This window comes from Mobula birostris, chromosome 26 (assembly GCF_030028105.1).
Source record: "Mobula birostris isolate sMobBir1 chromosome 26, sMobBir1.hap1, whole genome shotgun sequence".
Lineage (NCBI taxonomy): Eukaryota > Metazoa > Chordata > Chondrichthyes > Myliobatiformes > Myliobatidae > Mobula > Mobula birostris.
The window spans coordinates 27,732,006-27,753,010 of NC_092395.1; the positions used below are offsets into that span (position 1 = coordinate 27,732,006).

General features: G+C 44.1%; 1 protein-coding gene across 3 annotated transcripts in view; it reads right to left on the reverse strand.

The window, feature by feature from the left end:
- Positions 1-21,005, reverse strand: part of ano8b (anoctamin 8b) — a 117,691-nt gene that overhangs the window by 76,874 nt on the left and 19,812 nt on the right. Inside the window, exon 1 of one of the 3 annotated variants that reach the window (XM_072244580.1) lies at positions 5,948-6,098. The exons of the other annotated variants lie outside the window; for them this stretch is intronic. The gene's annotated coding sequence lies outside the window, so the exon portion shown is untranslated. Of the gene's footprint in view, positions 1-5,947; positions 6,099-21,005 lie in introns of those variants that run through there. 3 annotated transcript variants of the gene reach the window in all.

The following is a 21,005-nucleotide window of genomic DNA, read 5'->3' on the forward strand; positions in this document are numbered from 1 at the left end:
GATGATTGAATGTCACTTCTCCCCTCACCCTTTCATAAATGTCTCTCCTGCCACCCAACAGTTTTTGTCACCATCCCTCAAAGGTAATCCTTTTAGTTCCCTTTCACCGAATCCTGTCTCTCCAGTTTAATTACCCTTCCCTTGGAAAAAAAGAGTCTTTCTAGCGTTCAGTTCAAACTATTTCTCAGCAAACCCTTAGAATGGCAGGAACCCAAGCCTACACCCTGACCCCAAGTGTTCCCAGTAATTTCAATCGCAACCAATTTATTGCAAAGGCCTTTGTTAACTTTGGATAGCAGTCTAAGTTCAATCCACCCAGCACACCAGTACTACAGTGTTCATCCATCAATCCTGAGCAATGTTTTATTCCAAGTTCATTCCCATTGTCTTGGACTGACTTCACCTGAAGTAGGTATGGGGAAGGCTCCCAATTTTAGCTTCTGGGCTCTGTCACTGAACTACAAGTGACTCTGTGGCAGATTACAGCCAACATAAGGCACAGTCATCTCCTACCCTCCCAAAGTTCACCTGCCCCCTCATATATATCCAGAATACAAAGTTCCAACCTCCTCCCTGCCACCTTGTTCAACCTTCTTGTAGCCTCAATCATCAGAACCTCTGGAGCCTGTGTGTGCTGTGTTCAACCCTCTTGTAGCCTCAGTCATCGAAAGCTATGGAACTTGTGTGTTGTGTTCAACCGTCTTGAAGCTTCAGTCATCAAAAGCTCCTGAGCCTGTGTGCTGGCTATTGCTCTGTCCCGTTCACACATCACATGTGTTCTTGCTTACCCAGGTTGGCAAGCAGACGGGCCAGCTTTTAAAATACTCAAACATTTTCAAATCCCAAAGTGATCTGGACCTCCCTTTCTCCAAACCTGTGTTTATCCTCCAAGATTCCCTCACTCCTCCAATCCTAACCTGAATTTTATTGCTTTTCCAATGGTGGCCACAAACTCTAGAATCCCCTCAGCTTGTTTGTCTTCATTAAAACTCTTGGGTGTTTAAAAATGCTCTTTGACCTTGATATCTTCTGATGTGACTCATCATAACATCCTGGAGAGATGTTCTGAGAGGAATGGATATTGAGCTCTTTCCTCAGAATGGAGAATCTAGGCCCAGGGCGCACAGTCTCAGGATACGGGGCCACCACCTCGGACTGAGAGAAAGAGTAATCTCTCCAGAGGGTTGGGGCTCTTTGGGGTTTGTTGCTGGTGAAGTATTTAAAAAATATAATTATTAATTTTAATGTAATTCTTTATAATTGTTGAATGTTGTTGATTTTTTTTTTTTGCATGGCCTGCACTGACCAACACACCACAGTAAATTACAGTCAGCCCTCCTTATTCGTGAGGGATTGGGTCCGAGACCCCAGGAGATACCAAAAAATGCGGATGCTCAAGTCCCTTATTTAACCTGTCTCAGTGTGGGTGGACTTTAGGACCCAGGGCAGCACAGGACCTGCCGCTCTCAGTGTTTCTGTTCCGTTGACTTATAATACCTAATACAATGTAATTGCTATGTAAATAGTTGTTATACTATATTGTTTAGGGAATAATGACAAGAAAGATAGTCTGTACAGGTTCAGTACAGACGCAACCATCGTAGCTCTTCTGGGAACGTTGATGCTGCCTTGGCATCATCCAATGCCGATTCTCCCGTGATCTTTAAGTTCTTGAGGCTGTAGTGCTTTACACAGCCAGCCAGCCATTCCTATCACTAACAATTCCACGAATTTCAGCTTCTTTCTGCTTTATTGTACGAATGCTCGATTCGTTCTTACCGACCTTACGGCCCACTTTGGAATGCGACATGCCACTTTTCAAAAGATCTAATATTTCTAATTTCTCGGCGAGAGAGAGCACTTTACACTTCCTCTTACCCTTTGAGGAATTGCTTTGACCACGTAATTGCTTTTAGGAGCCATTTTTTCACAGAAACAAAGTAGCAAACGAACAAGACGCAAGGCGAACAATGCTCGAACAACGAGTGCTGGAGAAAGAACTTCCAGGTTTTCCCTATTTGTGGTTGGTTGAATTCGCGCATGCGGAACTCGCGGATAAGGAGGGCCAACTGTACTTATTTGTGTAAACGTACAAGGTGAATAAAGTTGATCCTTGAGTTTATGCAGGAATTTGCAGGATGTCTTCTCAGTTACTGAGTATATTCAAGACTGGGATCGTAATGGGACTTGTACTTTATACTTTATTGTCGCCAAACAATTGGTACTAGAACGTACAATCATCACAGCGATATTTGATTCTGCGCTTCACACTCCCTGGATTACAAATATTATATATTAAAAACCTTAAAAATAGTTAAAATGAGTAAATATTAAAAAATTAAGTTATAAAACATAAATAGAAAATAGAAAAATGGGAAGTAAGGTAGTGCAAAAAAAACCGAGAGGCAGGTCCGGATATTTGGAGGGTACGGCCCAGATCCGGGTCAGGATCCGTTCAGCAGTCTTATCACAGTTGGGAAGAAGCTGTTCCCAAACCTGGCCGTAGGAGTCTTCAAGCTCCTGAGCCTTCTCCCGGAGGGAAGAGGAAGGAGAAGAGGGAATTGAGGAAATGGGGATCAGGTGAGAACATGGATGCATGGGGACACCCGGGATTTTACTGAATGTCTATTCCTGCTTCTAGATCTCGGGGGGCTTAATATAATGCATATCTGTTTAAGATGCTTTAGAAATACAAATTGATGATCTTGTGCCTGAATTAAAGCAGGGCTCAGGCTTAGCACATTGCAGCCTCTGCTTGTCACTGAGGCCAGCTCCGAAAAGAAACAGATCCAGCTTGAGTCAGTGCCAGGAGCTTTAAGCTGTCCATGAAACCACTGCTGCCTCAACTTTGACTCCAGCCAGCAGTTGCCAAAGGAATTCTCGGCAGGGAATCAACTTACAAACTTTCTTCAGTCCTGCAGAATGTTCACCAAACAGTCCCTTAGAAGGAAGATACCTCCATGGGGCATGAATCTTTTCTTCCCCTGAAGTACCAATTGACTACTGGCCTCTGGGGTTTTACCAGTTAGTGTCCAAGTTTGTGATCATCACCATGAAGGGTGCTTACAAACTATGACAGATTCAGATTATTCAGCCCTATGGTTCCTGTTTTACAACTCTCCCTTAAGGGCCAGAGGATGCCGAGTCTTCGAGTATTTTTACAGCAGAATTCGATGGATTCTTGATGATAAGAAAAGGTGGGGGATCCCTGTGTGCGGACAGGAAAGCAGAACTGAGATTGCAATGAGATCAACCACAGGCTTATCAAATGGCCCAGCAGGTTTGAGAGGTCAGGTAGGCCCTCCTGTCCCTGAGGTAGTGTTTCTTTCCTGCAAAGGCCATGGGTACAGCTTCTGCAGGAACTCTTGGAAGGAGGATTGGCTAAATGGGGGGAATGATGGGAAGTGTGTAGGACTGTGGGGAAAGAGCCACGGGTGGATCGCTGTTTCAAAGAAACAGCATAGGTGTGATGGGCCAAGTGCTCCTTCCTGTGTTGTATTGTTTTAGATTCTATCCCAGAAGAGCTTCTCCCCACACATGCTTGCCACACACAGTGGCCACCCAGCCATTTACACCTGCTCTTTCCTGTTATCTATAGGCTTTGAATTTTGATTCAGTTCGGAGAGTTATTTGAATTTTTATCCCTGATTTTTGATAAATATACATAAAAATGATAATGTGATGATATTTGACGTAACCCCATCGACCCTCACCAATTTTTTCCAAAGCACTATAGAAAGCAGCTAATCAGTATGCAGCACGGCTTGGTATGGCAACTGCTCTGCACCTGACTGCAAGAAACTGCAGCAAGTTGTGGACACAGTTCAGCAGATCATCTCCATGGGCTCTGTCTGTTCTTGGTGTCTCAGTAAAGCAGCCATCATAATCAAAGACCCTGCCCACCCCAAATATTCCCTCTTCCCCCCTTTCCCATCAGGCAAAAGATACAAAAGCCTGAAAGTACGTACCACCAGGCTCAAGGACAGCTTCTACCCACTGTTATATTATTATTAAATAGTTCCCTAGTATGGTAAGTTGGATTCTCGACCTCACAGCTTATCTCATTATAATTTACATAAGAAACAAGAGCAGGAGTCGGCCATCTGGCCCATCAGTCCTGCTCCACCATTCAATAAGATCAAGGCTGATCTGGCCATGGACTCATCTCCCCCACCTGCCTTTTCCCCATAACTCTTAATTCCCCTACTATGCAAAAACCTATCTAACCTTGTCTTAAATATATTTACTGAGGTAGCCTCCACTGCTTCATTGGGCAGCAATTTCCACAGATTCACTACCCTCTGGGAAAAGCAGTTCCTCCTCATCTCCATCCTAAATTTACTCCCCTGAATCTTGAGGCTATGTTCCCTAGTTCTAGTCTCACCTACCAGTGGAAACAACTTTCCTGCCTCTACGTTATCTATTTCTTTCATGATTTTACATGTTTCTATAAGATCCCCTCTCATTCTTCTGAATTCCAACAAGGGCAGCTGCAGGCAACACAATCTTTGCTCCTAGTCTAAACCCCTCATCTCTGGAATCAACCCGGTGAACCTCCTCTGCACCGCCTCCAAGCCTGTTTTGTACCTCATTGTTCACCTGCTCTGTACTTCTCTGTAGCTGTCATACTTCATTCTCTGTGTTATTGTTTTACTTTGTTCCAACTCAATGCACATTGAAATAATCTGATCTGTATGAACAGTATGCAAGACAAGCTTTTCACTGTATCTCTGTACATGTGATAACCAATTCCAATATAAAATAGTCAAGACTAACCAATCAGCTTCCGGCCTATATCATACTTAAACATATCAAGGTCAGTAGCCCACACACATTCAAAGTAGTACAAACTTGTTAACTTTTCTTGCCAACACACCACTGACCAACACGACCCACAACCACACGGGATTGGTTCCATTTTATCTTTCACCTATCAGTGGAAACCCATTTTATCTTTCAAGAAAAACAAAGAAAACTGCACACTCTTGGTGGCTGACGGCGAAATCCAAGAGGTGCAGTTGATAGGAAAATGGGGGGAATTGGTTAGCGTGGAATGGGGTTGTTCTCAGAACTGACATAAACCCGATGGGCCAAGTGGCCCCCAGTCATCCTGAAGAAAATATGGTGTAAACAAAGTATTTTGCAAGCAAGCTTTGAAGATTCGTTTTGTTATTTATTGGTTAAATATTTAAAAGAAATGGAAGGCCCTGTTACTCGCCCTGCTCTGAAATGCCTGAGTACCTCTGCCACTCCTGACAGTCAGCCGCACGTCTCCAGCACTCACTGATCTGACAGTTCTCTCCCGTCCCTTCCTGCATTCTGTGCTTACATTTGTCTCCCTCGAAATGGAAGCAGATTCTTCCCACTCTCCCTATCCACCCCACTCCCATTTTTCAAACCTCTCAGGCCTCAATTTTATTTTTAGTAGCAATGACTAATCTTAATTTACATGTTCACATATTTAAATATGTACTTGGCAGCTCCCTCAGGACAGAGTCACTCCAGTACATGCATACTAAAGGTGACAGGGTGGCAGTGGTGGCTAATAACATACAGTATATCACAGCCCTGGCCCTGCCAAGCGTTGTGTAACTCTGTGTGTGTGTGTGTGTGTGTGTGTGTGTGTGTGTGTGTGTGTGTGTGTGTGTGTGTGTGTGTGTGTGTGTGTATTAATAAGCATTACTGCTTATGAGCTTGATGGAAAGCAAGAATTCTACATTTGTGTTTCTGTGAATGTGTGCACTGATACATCATGTATGACTGAGAGAGTCTGACAGAGACAGAGTGTGGCTATCAAGTCAGGACAGGAACAGACCCAGCTGTACTGCATTCCCCCAAACCCCCACCCTCTAGGTCCCACACGTGATAAATAGCCCCGATATTATGAGTTGTTGGTGTCTGTCCACTCACAGCCCTTTCAGAGACAGAAAGTTAAAAACGCACAAACCTGGGAGTGTTTGGAATAGGACCTGGTGTCCAGCTTGTGTCTGATCCCCTTCTGTAAAAGCCAAGAGATTCCAGCAGGGAGCCACACATTTTCAGCTGTTATTAACACTGAGCAAACACAGGTTGGTTAGCAGTCCCCATGTTCTCAGCAGCAGATTACTTTTAAGGCTGTCTCTTTCCTTTGCTCTGCTCTAGTCTGTCTGTCAGTCTGTCTCTCTCTCTCTCTCTCTCACTTACACCCACAGCCCCTTTTCCTCACCTGTGTTGCAGTTTTTATACATCTCTCTCACATTTCCCTCTCTTCCCTCTGTGCTCTTTCTCCCTTACACTTTCCCACTTCCTCTCCGTGTCTCCTCTCTCTACCCAGCTGTGCCTTTTCTTCCACTCTTCCCCTGCTCTCTCCGAACCTCTACCTCTATCTATCTCTCTATTCTCCCTCCCTCTGTCCTATTCTGTCTTTCTCTCCCCTAATTTTGTCTCTGCTCCCACAATCTTGCCCTCTGCCCTCACTCTCTCCCCATTTTCTTTCCCTCTCTCCACCTTGTCTCTCTTTCGTACTCTCTGCACTCTGTTCCCTCTGCTCCCTCCCTATTGCTTTATGTCTGTTTGTCTCTCTCTTCTCTTCACTTCCACCCCTTCTCTCAGTCTTGCTCTAGTTTTATGCTCAGGAGAATTCAGCTACTGTGTGAATCCATCGGTTGCCAGAATCCAAGCAAATGCTTCCTGACGCAGCATTCAGACAATGGGCTCCTTGCTGGTCCCCTCAAAATCCCTGGGCACCATGGATCCATAGACTGTTCCCACTTCAAGGACTCATGCACTCTAAGCACCAGATGAGGGATGGGTCAGTGCGGTGAAAGGTCAGTTCTCAGGTTACCTTGATGCCAATTTAGGCTACTGGCTCAAAATTCATTGGCTGCCTCTGCTGCAGCTGGTGCTTGCTCTGGTTGAAACTTCATCTGGTGTTGTCAAAGGACTGCCTCCACTTGCCCCTCATTGGTACATCCTCCTAATCAACAACCCTTCTATAGCCACTTTTAAGGAAGGCAGATTCATTATTCCAAATGGGCAACTTTATCTCAATCTCCACCAAAAGCAAGGAATATGTTGAAAAATAAATAAACCCCCTTCAGGTCCTGGTGGTTTCTACAACAGAAGTTGCTCTGATTTTAAGCTTCAAACCTCAGTGGTTGGCGAGGGAGAGTCAAACCTGGAAAATGGACCCATAGTCTATAAAGCGTGAACTTCTGGGATACCTGCGGCACATTGGAAATTGAAAACCGGTCTGCATCTTAAATGCAGATGAGGCCTGAATGCAGATTGGGACTCAAGTCTAGGCAAAACTGAATTTGCATGATCACCGAACCCAAGATCAGAAATAAGCAAAGTCTTGGATAGAAGCTAGACTAGAATTAAAACCAATTTGACCCTGATGCTTGAGTACCTCTTTTTATTTGACATGCGGAATTCCAAGAATTCATGGGGTCATATTCAGTAAACTCCAAGATCACTTTTCATCCATCTAACAAATGTTTGAAGAAAAAGTGAACTATAGGAATTGCCTTTAATTGGATTTGCAGAAGCCACAGACTTTAGTGTTTCATATCCCCTATAGCAGAGTAAATCCATCCTCCGAATTTCACAGGCGTGCTGACCAGACAAAATTGTAACAATAAAATAGACCCCAACAAACTCAATCATGAAGTCTGGAAGAACTTATTTTTCTGGAGTGTGGGAAGAATGTGGAGCTCACTCCCATGGGAAGATTCAGGGGAGAAGAGGAGAGATGGGTTTAAAAGAAAACTGATAAAATAAAAGCGAGAGGGGATCAACCACAAGGCACAGGAGCAGAATTAGGCCATCCAGCCCATCAAGCCTGCTCCACCATTCCATCAAGGCTGATTTATTATCCCTGTTAACCCCATGCTCTTGCCTTCTCCCTGTAACCTTTGGGTGCCCTTACAAATCACAAACCTGTCAACCTCCACTAAATATACCCAATGGCTTAGCCTCCACAGCTGAATGTGGCAATACATTCCACAGATTCACCACCCTCTGGCTAAAGAAATTCATCCTCACATTCTAAAGGGACAGTCCCTTTTCTCTCTATTCTGAGGCTGTGCCCCCTGGTCCTAGAGTCCCCCACTATAGGAAACATCCTCTCCACATCCCCTCTACCTAGGCCTTTCAATATCCTCCCACTTTCAAATCTCTTACTAGCTCTTCCTTCAGTTAGTCCTGATGAAGAATCTTGGCCTGAAACGTCGATTGTACCTCTTCCTAGAGATGCTGCCTGGCCTGCTGTGTTCACCAGCAACTTTGATGTGCGTTGCTTAAAATTCCAGCATCTGCAGAATTCCTCGTGTTTGCCTTTCAATATTTGATAGCTTTCAATGACACCTACTACTACTACAACAACATTGACTCAGGCCTAGGGGGCTGGCATCAGGCATCAATGACATCCCCCCCACCTTTCTTCTAATCCCCAGGGAGTACAGGCCCAAAACCATCAAATGCTCCTCATATGTTAACCTTTCATTCCCAGAATCATCTCATGAACCTCCTCTGGACCCTCTCCAATGCCAGTACACCTTTTCTTTGAGAAGGGGCCCAAACCTCACAATTCTCCAATAATGCTCTGACCAATACATTATAAAGTCTCAACATTATATCCCTGCTTTTATATTCTAGTCCTCCCAAAACGAATACGAACATTGCAATTGCCTTCCTCACCACTGACTCAAACTGCAAATTAATCTTTCAGGAATCCTACACGAGGACTCCCAAGTCCCTTTGCATGCCTGAATTTTAAAATTTTCTCCCCATTTACAAAATTAATTACACCTTCACTGTTTCTACCAAAGTGTATGACCATACACTTTCCCACACTTTAACCCTTCTGCAGCTTCTCTGCCCATTGTCCTAATCTGTCCAAGTCTTTCTGCAGACTCCCTGCTTCCTCAACACTCGCTTTCCCTCCACCTAGCTTCATAGCATCTGCAAAGTTGGTCACAAAACCATAATTTCTGTCATACAAATCACTGATATATAAAGTGAAAAAAAAGGTCCCAACACCAACCCCTATGGAACACCACTAGTCACCAGCAGCCAACCAGAAAAGGCCCCTTTTATTCCCACTCTTTGCCTCCTGCCACTCCACAAACCTACAATCCATGCTAGTATCTTCCCTGTAATACCATGGGATTTTATCTTGTTTAGCAGCCTCATGTGTGACATCATGTCAAAGGTCTCTTGAAAATCCAAGTAAGCAACATCCACTTACTCTCCTTTCTCTATCCTGCCCATTATTTCCTCAAAGAGCTCCAACAGGTTTGTCAGGCAACATTTCCCATTTAAAAAAACCATGTCAACTTTGGGCAACACACATAAAAGTTGCTGGTGAACGCAGCAGGCCAGGCAGCATCTCTAGGAAGAGGTACAGTCGACGTTTCCGGCCGAGACCCTTCAAGTCCTGACGAAGGGTCTCGGCCGGAAATATCGACTGTACCTCTTCCTAGAGATGCTACCTGGCCTGCTGCGTTCACCAACAACTTTGATGTGTGTTGCTTGAAATTCCAGCATCTGCAGATTTCCTCGTATTTGTATATTAACTTTGGCCTTTTTGATAGTGACTCCAAGTACACCAAAACTTCAACTTCAATAATAGACATTAACATCACCCAACAACTGAAGGCAGGCTAACTAGCCTATAATTTCCTTTTTTTTCCTCCCTCCCTTCTTAAAGGATGGCGTGTCATGTGCACTTTTCCAGTCAATAGACAATAGACAACAGGTGAAGGAGTAGGCCATTCAGTCCTTTGAGCCAGCACCGCCATTCACTGTGATCATGGCTGATCATCCACAAGCAGTATCTAGTTCCTGCCTTATCCCCCTAACCTTTGATTCCACTATCTTTAAGAGCTCTATCCATCTCTTTTTTGAAAGCATCCAGAGACTTGGCCTCCACAGCCTTCTTGGGCAGAGCATTCCATATATCCACCACTCTCTGGGTGAAAAAGTTTTTCCTCAACTCCGTTCTAAATGGCCTACCCCTAATTCTTAAACTGTGGCCTCTGGTTCTGGACTCACCCATCAGCGGGAACATGCTTCCTGCCTCCAGCATGTCCAATCCCTTAATAATCTTATATGTTTCAATAAGATCCCCTCTCAGCCTTCTAAATTCCAGAGTTTACAAGCCCAGTCACTCCAATCTTTCGACATATGACAGTCCCACCATCCCGAGAAGTAACCTTGTGAGCCTACGCTGCACTCCCTCAATAGCAAGAATGTCCTTCCTCAAATTTGGAGACCAAAACTGCACACAGTACTCCAGGTGTGGTCTCACCAGGGCCCTGTACAGCTGCAGAAGGACCTCTTTGCTCTTATACTCAATTCCCCTTATTATGAAGGCCAGCATGACATTAGCTTTCTTCACTGCCTGCTGTACTTGCATGCCTGCTTTCAGTGACTGATGTACAAGGACACCTAGATCTCGTTATGCTTCCCCTTTTCCTAACTTGACTCCATTTAGATAATAATCTACCTTCCCGTTCTTACCACCAAAGTGGATAACCTCACATTTATCCACATTAAACTGCATCTGCCATGCATCTGCCCACTCACCCAGCCTGTCCAAATCACCCTGCATTCTCATAACATCCTCCTCACATTTCACACTGCCACCCAGCTTTGTGTCATCGGCAAATTTGCTAATGTTACTTTTAATTCCCTCATCTAAATAATTAATATAATATTGTAAACAGCTGCGGTCCCAGCACTGAACCCTGCGGTACCCCACTGGTCACCACCTGCCATTCCGAAAGGGACCCGTTAATCGCTACTCTTTGTTTTCTGTCAGCCAGCCAATTTTCAATCATGTCGGTACTCTGTCCCCAATACCATGTGCCCTAATTTTGCCCACTAATCTCCTATGTGGGATTTTATCAAAGGCTGTCTGAAAGTCCAGATACACTACATCCACTGGCTCTCCCTTGTCCATTTTCATAGTTATATCCTCAAAAAATTCCAGAAGATTAGTCAAGCACGATTTCCCCTTTGTAAATCCATGCTGACTCAGACCAATCCTGTTACTACTATCCAGATGTGTCATAATTTCATCTTTTATAATTGACTCCAGCATCTTTCCCACTACCAACGTCAGGCTAACCGGTCTATAATTCCCTGTTTTCTCTCTTCCTCCCTTCTTGAAGAGAGGGACAACATTAGCCACCCTCCAATCCACAGGAACTGATCCTGAATCTATAGAGCATTGGAAAATGATTACCAATGTGTCCATGATTTCCAAAGCCACCTCCTTAAGTACCCTGGGATGCAGTCCTCCGGAACCATTCTGGAATTTTATGATTCTTAAAAGATTACTACTAATGCCTCCACAATCTCTTCAGCTACCTCATTCATAACCCTGGAGTGCAGTACATCTGGTCCAGGTGATTTATCTACTTTCAGACCCTTCAGCTTCCCAAGCACCTTCTCCTCAGTATTAGCAACTACACTCTCTTCTGCCCCCTGACACTTGAATTTCTGGCAAACTTCTGGTGCCTTCCACAGTGAAAACTGACACAGAATACTTACTAAGACTGGAAATAGATTATGATGGAGGTGTCTGATCAGGCATAGAGCAGAATGGCCTGATGTTGTTCTGCAAGAAATCTGATTATCATGCCACCTGGTTCAAAGGTAGGCCAAAGAGAGAGGCTTACGGAATAGCAGAGCTCTGGTGCAATGTTATGGGTGCTGCTGAGAACACAGCTGAAATGCTTCAAACAGTTTTGCTCTCTTCTTGTAGGAAAGGGTATACTTGCTTTTGGAGGTAGTGAAAAGAAGGTTCACCAGGTTAGGCACTCTAGACATCTCTGTCATTCCATACCATCTTGGCTGATTTGATTTTGGTCCCAACTAAATATTCTGCCCACTCCCCATCATCCAGCTCTAACAAAGGATGTTTGATTTTAAATGTTAATTCTGTCTTTCAACAAATGCTGTCTGACCTTCAATGTTCCCAGGAGCTTCCAGTCCTATTACCACCCCCACACAATTATACATAATGTACTTACCTTCACAGCTGTCTGAATTCCAGGAATTGTGATTCCTGAAAGAGGAAGTTCCTCCACATCTCTGCCTTAAATGGGTGACCTGCTATTGTGTAAGAGCGTAACCCAGTTCTACATTTCTCTGCCTGGGAACCGTTCTCTCAGCATCTACCCTGTCAAACCTTTCAGAATAACATCACCTCCTTTTCTTCAGAGCTCCCATAAGTACGGGACAAACCCACCCAGGATTCCCCTTGAGATGACAGTTCAACCCAGGATACAACCTTGTGAGCCTTCCTGAACTGCAAATATTAGTAGTGCAAACAGTGCTTGGACCTATGTATAATTAATGTTATAACAATAGAACATCTTTAAAAGAATAATAGAAGTGTGCAGAAAATTATCAAAGGAAAATTGAGTTTAACTATTGACTGGAGATGATTACAGAAACATGACCTGTAAAATAGATAAACGGGAACAATTGGGGATGTGATGTAAATGAATTTTCAGAAAGGTTTCAATATATTCCCAGAAGTGGACGTTAGTAAAAAGGTTAAATTATCTGCACTGGGGCAATATACTGTCATGGATTGTTAACTGGTTATTGCAGATCCCTCAATCTCATGGATAAACTTCCTTAAGAAGGGGGGACCAGAGTAGTACATGATGCTCCAGCTTCATTAATACTCAAGGCTTATATTACTGCCTGAGCAAGGACTTAATGTAATTTGCTTACTGCTACAAGAGGTCTATAGTGGATTCAGTCTTAGTCACTTTTCACTTAGCTTCGGAGCACCTGGACAACAGCTATACAAGCGCCAGGCTGCTGTTTATTACAGCTCAGTGTTCATCCTCTCAATAGGTAACCTCTACATCATTTTCCATAAACCATGTCTTTGCACACTCACCTGGCCTGTCTACAACACTCTGAAGCAACTCATCATCTTGTTCACAACTCACACTGCAACCCAACTTTGTCCCATCATCAAATTTGGATGTGTTATACTTGGTACCCATTTGCAAATTATTATTACCACCTACAGTGCACAGCGCTTGGGTGACCGCGCTGATACCTCTGCCACCCTATCCACGTTGGCTTCCAGTCCAAAGTAATACATCTATTCACATATTTCTTTCTGTAACTCAAGGCAGGATTGGAAATGGAAATGTGATTGGGTACGATCGGGAAATATACTTAACATGCCAGCGAGGTAGAGGGTGGCAACCTTCTGTGCGCTAGTAGCAAAAGATGTGTGCACGCACTCACACCACACCTTAGGGGGAATATTGATGCCATCTTATTGAATCCACCATTTCAATAATCTATTCTGCTAGTTATAACTTCGAACTGTTCTTACAGGTCTGTCAAACATAAACTCCCTTTTGGAACTCCACGTTCAACAGCCCAGTGCTATTATCATTTTCTGAGAACACTGTTACCACTCTTCCTACTGCTGGCAAAAGGTCTGTAGTTTCCCATTTTCTCCCTTCCTCTTTGCTTATATAAGGGATTTTTATTTGTTATTTTTGTATAAAATTCTGTCATTAAATCTATACTCTTCCATAAAGGCTCAACTGTCAGCTTATTAATTAGCCATTTCTCATTGCACATTACTGGGTCTAAAATAAACCATTCCCTTGTTGCAAACATGAGGAATTCTGCAGATGCTGGAAATTCAAGCAACACACATCAAAGTTGCTGGTGAATGCATTCCCTTGTTGGTTTCTCAAGATTGGCATCCTGTAATACCAGCTCTTATACACTCCACACTATTTCCATGACCTTGGTTTGCCCAGAATACAAAAGAAAAAGTCCTGTACGATTATTATTCTTGTTCTATACTTTAATCTGATTTATTACCCCAAATGACCACAACTGCTTGAGGGTCTATATACAACTCCCATGGTCTTTACTGTTCATTGCTGCTTCACAGCTCTATCCAAACTGATTTTACTGAACCTTCCAGTTGAAGATCTTTCCTCTCCATTGTCTTTATCCCAAAATTTATTTTTAGGGCCTCCCCTCCACCCCTTCCATTTTGCCTATCTCCTCTGGAAGTTAACTATCCGGGAATATTCAATTCTCTACCTTGCTTAATTTGCAACCACATCTCAATAACGGCTACAGGAAGTTTCTCATTTACTTCCAGTTAGAACATATGTTTTCAACATCCTTCCCATAATGGGGCGACCAGTACTGTCTGCAATACTCCAGATGTGGCCTAACTGGAGTTTTGTAAAGCTGCAACATAACTTCCTGACTTTTGAAATCATTGCCTTGATTAATAAAGGCAAGCATGCCATATACCTTCTTAATCACCCTATCAACCTGTAGCCACTTTCAACAGGCTGTGAACTTAGACCCAACGATCACTCTGCTCATCAACATTCAGAATCAGAATACCTGTACAGAATTTGGTTTAAAATCACTGGCATATGTCATGAAATTTGTTGTTTTGCAGCAGAAGTACAGTGCAATAATTATTATATAATAATTTTAATCATATCTTTAAATCTATTAATTACAATAAATATATACTATATAAATTAAATTAAGTAGTGCATGAAGAGAGCAAAAAGTAAAAAAAAAATGTGAGGTGGTGTTCATGGGTTCATTGTCCATTCAGAAATCTGATGGTGGAGCTGCTCCTGAAACTTTGGGTGTGTGTCTTTAGGTTCCTGCAGCTCCTCTATGGTAGCAATGATAAGAGGGCATGTCCTGGGAGACGGAGGTCCTTAATAATGGATGCCATCTTCTTGAGGCATCGCCTTTTGAAGGTATCTTCGATTCTGGGAAGGCTGGTGCCTAGGGTTGCCAATTTTCTCACTCCCAAATAAGGGACAAAAGTAGCAGTCAAATATGGGACACTTGTGTTTACCCCGAGAAAGACTACCATGACCGTGAAGCCTTGCGCGGGCACATGTGCACATGCGTGACGTGTGCATGCATGTACGTGCCAATTTTTTTCTACAAATCCGTTTTGGCTTAACCTTCCCGATCTGTTAAGTGAAACTACACTGTACATACATTATTTCTACTTTATATAGGCTGTGTATTTATCACATTATTCCTGCTTTTACTACACGTTAGTGTTATTTTAGGTTTTATGTGTTATTTGGTATGATTTGGTAGGTTATTTTTTGGGTCTGGGAACGCTCAAAAATTTTTCCCATATAAATTAATGGTAATTGCTTCTTCGGCTTACGAACGGTTTCCTAGGAACGCTCTACCTTAGCGGGGGAAATATGGGAGAAGGGCGGTCCCGTATGGGACAAACCAATTTAGCCCAATATACGGGATGTCCCGGCTAATACGGGACAGTTGGCAACCCTATTAGTGCCACTGATTGAGCTGGCTGAGTTTACAGCTTTTCCGATCCTGTGCAGTGGCCCCTCCATACCAGATGGTGAAGCAACTAGTTCGAATGCTCTCTACTGTACATCCGCAGAATCTTGTGAGCGTCTTTGAGAAATACCAAGTCTCCTCAAAGTCCTAATGAAATATAGCTGCTGTTGTGCATTCTTTGTAATTGTATCAATATTTTGGGGCCCAGGATTGATCCACAGAAATGGTGACACCCAGGAACTTGAAGCTGCTCACCCTTTCCACTTCTGATCCCTCAATGAGAACTGGTGTGTGTTCCCTCGATTTCCCCTTTCTAAAGTCCACAATCATTTCGTTGGTCTTACTGATGTTGAGTGCAGGTGTCGTTTTATTCTCCTTTTCAAAGCATGTGTAAGAGGCATTGAATTCATCTGGAATGCGTAGAATTCTGGCAAGGAATACACTGGGATAATGATCATTTGTAGATATGGACAGAGAAATGGGAGATGGAGTTTAACCTGGACAAATATGAGGTTTTGCCCCTTGGTAGGTCAAGTGCAATACATTGTTAAGGACAAGATCCTGTTAAGCTCCATCCGCCATTTGTCTGCTCATATCTGCAAATGATCTATCTCCTGTTGTATTTTTTGCCATTCTTTTATGCTATCTACAATACCGCAATCTTTGTATCATAGAACCATAGAACCATAGAAACTACAGCACAGAAACAGGCCTTTTGGCCCTTCTTGGCCCAAGACAGCAAACACCTCCTCCTCTGTAATCTGCATAGGGTCCATGACCTCACTGCTGTTTTGCCTCATCTCTATAGACTCTGTGTTGGTCTCCCAGTAGATACAGATGAAAAAAATCCATTTAAGATTTCCCCCATCTCCATATATAGAATACCGTTCTGATCTTCCAGAAGACCGATTTTGTCCCTTGAAATCCTTTTGCTCTTAACATATCTGTAGAAGAATAGGAATGGGAATTAAAATGTTTGACCACCAAGGGATGGTGCAGAAGCGCTTGACGAACTGGTCCCCAAATTTACGACAGGTCTTATCAATGTAGAGGAGGCCACTTTGGGAGAACTGGTCACAATTGCCTCAGCTGGAAGGACTGTCTGGGGCCCTGAACGGAGTTGAGGGAGGAGGTGAACGGGCAAATCTAGCACTTAGGCCGTTTACAGGGATATGCGTGGAGGGAGATTAGTGAGGAGGGACTACGCAGTCTCCTCTGCATTTGTGAGACCTGCTGCAAATTGGGGGACTGCTTCATCAAACACCTCTGCACCATCCGTCACAAGCTGGACTTCCTGGTTGCCAAATATGTTAATTCCCATTCCATTCTGATGTGCTGATCCATGGCCTCCTCTTGTGCCAAAATGAAGCCATTATCAGGGTGGAGGAGCAACACCTTATATTCCAACAGGATAGCCCCCAACTTGATGGCATGAATATTGAACATAAGAACATTAGAAATAGGAGCAGGAGTAGGCCATCCGGCCCATTGAGCCTGCCCTGCCATTCAATAAGATCATGGCTGATCTGTCCGTAAACTCAGCTCCATCTACCTGCCTTTTCCCCATAACCCTTAACTCCCGTACTACGTAAAAAACTATCTGTTTCTTCAATATATTTAGTGAAGAAGCCTCAACTGCTTCCCTGGGCAGAGAATTCCACAGATTCACCACTCTCTGGGAAAAACAGTTTCTCCTCATCTCCGTCCTAAATCTTCTCCCCTGAATCTTGAGGCAATGTCCCCTAGTTCTAGTCTCACCTACCAATGGAAACCACTTTCCTACTTCTAGCTTATCTACCCCTTACAAAATTTTGTATGTTTCTGTAAGATCCCCTCTCATTCTTCTGAACTCCAGAGAGTAGAGTCCCAGGCGACTCAATCTCTCCTCATGGGTTAACCCCTTCATTCCTGGAATCAACCTGGTGAATCTCCTCTGCACTGCCTCCAAAGCCAGTATATCCTTGCTCAAGTATGGAGACCAGAACTGCACACAGTACTCCAGGTGCGGCCTCACCGGTACCCTGTATAGTTGCAGTATGACCTTCCTGCTCTTGAATTCAATCCCTCTAGCAATGAAGGCCTTCTGTTTGCCTTCTTAATAACCTGTTGTACCTGCAAGCCAACTTTTTGCGATTCACGAACAAGCACTCCCAAGTCCCTCTGCACAACAGCACGCTGCAATCTTTCACCATTTAAGTAATAATATGCTCTTCTATTATTCCTTCCAAAGTGGATGATCTTGCATTTACCAACATTGTATACCATCTGCCAGACCTTGGCCCACTCACTTAACCTATTTATATACCTCTGCAGACTCTCTACATCCTCTGTACAATTTGCTTTTCCACTCAGTTTAGTGTCATCAGCAAATTTTGCTACGCTACACTCAGTTCCCTCTTCCAAATCATCAATGTAAATGGTAAACAGCTGTGGGCCCAGCACTGACCCCTGCGGCACCCCACTCACCACTGACTGCCAACCGGAGAAACACCCATTTATACCAACTCTCTGCCTTCTATTGGTTAACCAATCCACTGTCCATGCCAATACACTTCCTCCGACTCCATGCATCTGTATCTTATTTATAAGTCTCTTGTACGGCACCTTATCGAACGCCTTCTGGAAATCCAAGTATACGACATCCACCTGTTCCCCTCCATCCACTGCACTCATTATGTCCTCAAAGAACTCCACTAAGTTTGTCAAACAGGACCTGTCCTTTCTGAATCCATGCTGCGTCTGCGTCTGTCTTGATTTCTCCTTCTGGTAAACAAATTCTCCTGACACTGTCTTCCTCTATTCCCCCTCTTCAAACCTGCCTATTACTTCCTCCTGGGTCTCCTCCTCCTTTCTTTTCTCCATTGGTCCACTCTCCTCTCCTATCAGATTCCTTCTTCTCCGGCCCTTGACCTTTCCAACCCACCCATCTTCACCTATCATCTTCCAGCCAGCCTCCTTCCCTTCCCCAGACTTTTCTTTTTATTCTGGGGTCTTCCCCCTTCCTTCACAGTGCTGAAGAAGGGTCTCGGTCCAAAACGTTGACTGTTTATTCATTTCCATAGATGCTGCCTGACCTGCTGAGTTTCTTCAGTATTTTGTGTGTGTTGCTCTGGATTTCTAGCAGCTGCAGATTTTCTCTTGTTCAACCTCAATACAGACAGAACTGGAGATCATTCAAATCCAGACTGCTGGAGATTTGAGGCAACACCTACCACCAGGAAGAAGACACACATTCACTGATTCAGGAACAGCTTCTACCCCTCTGCCATCCAATTCCTAAATGGACATTGAAACCATGAACACAACCTCACTACTTTTTTATTCCTGTATTTTTTTGCACTACTTATTTTAAGATAACTAGTTAATAGGCATATATATCTACTTTAGTTCTGGTTTTCTGGTTGCTTAATGTAACTTAGTTTTTTCCCCTCTATATTTATTTATCATGTCTTGCATTGTACTGCTGACGTAAAGCGAACAAATTTCACAACATGTGCCAGTGAAATTAAATCTGACTCTGAATCTGTCTTCTGACATTATGGCCTGCTGCACCTCTCTGCCCATTTTAGCATTTCATCTTATAGACAGCACACCCTAGAGTGCAAAAGTCCCTTCGCTATGCACTTCAATGTTCTGCTTGGATTTTTGTGCTCAAGTGTACTCGAACCCAAAACTTTCTGAATCAAAGAGGAAGATTGGGACCAAAAGGGACTTAGCCACAGAGGGAACAAGAGAATATCTGCAGATGCAGGAAATCCAAGCAACACACACAAAATGCTGGAGGAACTCAGCAGACCGGGCAGTATCTATAGAAGAGAATAAACAGTCAATGTTCTGGGCTGAGACTGGAGTCCCGATGAAACGTCTCGGCCCGAAACGTTGACCGTTAACTCTTTTCCATAGATGCTGCCTGGCCTGCTGAGTTCTTCCAGCGTTTTGTGTGTGGAGGCACAGAGGAACTTCACCCCTTGTGAAGATTGGTTGATAACTGTGACAGTAAGCCCATGTTTACTATGTTACAGGCATTGATAAGCTGCAAGATGTATTACGTACCCTGTCATTTGTAACGAGAAAGGGGTGAGAGGCTATCATTCCTCTTTTTCAAATAAAGATGACTGGGGTAGATTTAATAGTGGGGTGGAGATAACATTTCTCATAGCAGGAAACACATTTGCTTAGAAATGAAAGCTTGAGGCATTGAACAGTTTGATATCCTCAGCCGCCCTTAGCTTATTTGAAGGTTTAGCTCTGAGAAACGTAATAGCACAGGACAAAGACCCCAAAACCCTCCTCAGGAAAGCTATGAATTCCTGACGATAATCCAATAAAATCTAGTGGCAGAATTAGGCCATTCAGCCTATCGAGTTTGCTCTGTCATTCAATCACCAGCAGCCATCTGGGACCATCATGGCTCCCTCCCTCTGGCCCTCTCTTCCTTGTAACCACTCCCAACATCAATTATGGGCTGGTAGGAAAGATCGTGTGCAGGCTGGTGACTGGTGCGGGTTTTGGACAAAGGTCAGCAGTCAATGGGCAGGTAGCGGGTGGGGACTGGGCTGAGGTAGAGATAGACAAATGACCCTAATGAAGGGATTTCCAGGGTCAGGGAGACCTCAAGCAGAGTGAAGACTGTGGCAGTAGCCATGTGGTTTAAGATTCCTTCAAGAAGGGGAATGGTGTGGTGCCCAGACCAGAATATCCATATTAAGTGTACAGATACAGGCAGGCACCGGGAGTCCTATTTTTCCTTATCATTTGTGTTTCCCTGAATCACATCGCAGAGTAAAAAGGGGGCCTGGGGACCCATTCTCCAGGTATCCCTCTGACCTAGATGGTTGTGCGTGAGGTCATGCTGATCTTTGATTGGTCCTTGTCTGCATAGCCCAGCTCCTCCTCTCCCACTGCGGCAATCGACAACTCTCAATCATTTCACTGCTGTTACCAATGCCCCTTCCCTGTTCCCCTGACCCTGCTCCATCCATTGCTGGTGCAGGGTGTCCATTTGGGAGGAGGGTTCTCAGCCCTCCAGCAGTACTTTGGATGTCACTGTACCTCCAAATCATAAGGTTTGGGCTCAGATCCCTCTCCCCCCTCTGTATCCCAACATCCCTGGGCCAGAGCCTGCACGATCCTATGAGTTGCTTGTCAGACAGAGCAGAACCTGAGACATCTTCTCTCTTATGTGGTCAGAAAGATCCTTTGGCACTTCAGAAGAAGACTGAGAGAGGTTGTCCCGGTGTGTATCCCCAACCAGGGGGTCATTATCAGAGTGCTGGCCACGGGAGCTCGCTATGCTCAAACTGGCTATGATGACACAGTCTCCAGATATAGTGTACAGAGACTGTGCTGGTGCAGGGAATTCGCTGCTCACACGAGACCATCAAGCTCCAGTTCAGCTCCTCCACAGAGCCGGAGCTGAGCATAAACTTCTCCGGAGTGCTCCGGCTATAGTGATCATTTGAACTGTCTCCTCAGGGGTGATTCACATGGCAACAGCAGAAGGCTAATCAGCATGTCAAGCCGATTCCATTGTTCAGTGGGATCATGACTTAACTCTTTAACCCTATCCCTCCCCCCTCCATCCCCACTGTTACTTCATTTCACTTTGAAGAAGTCTTCAGAGAACTAATTTCCTATCCCACTTCCATGCTGTTCTTTCTGAT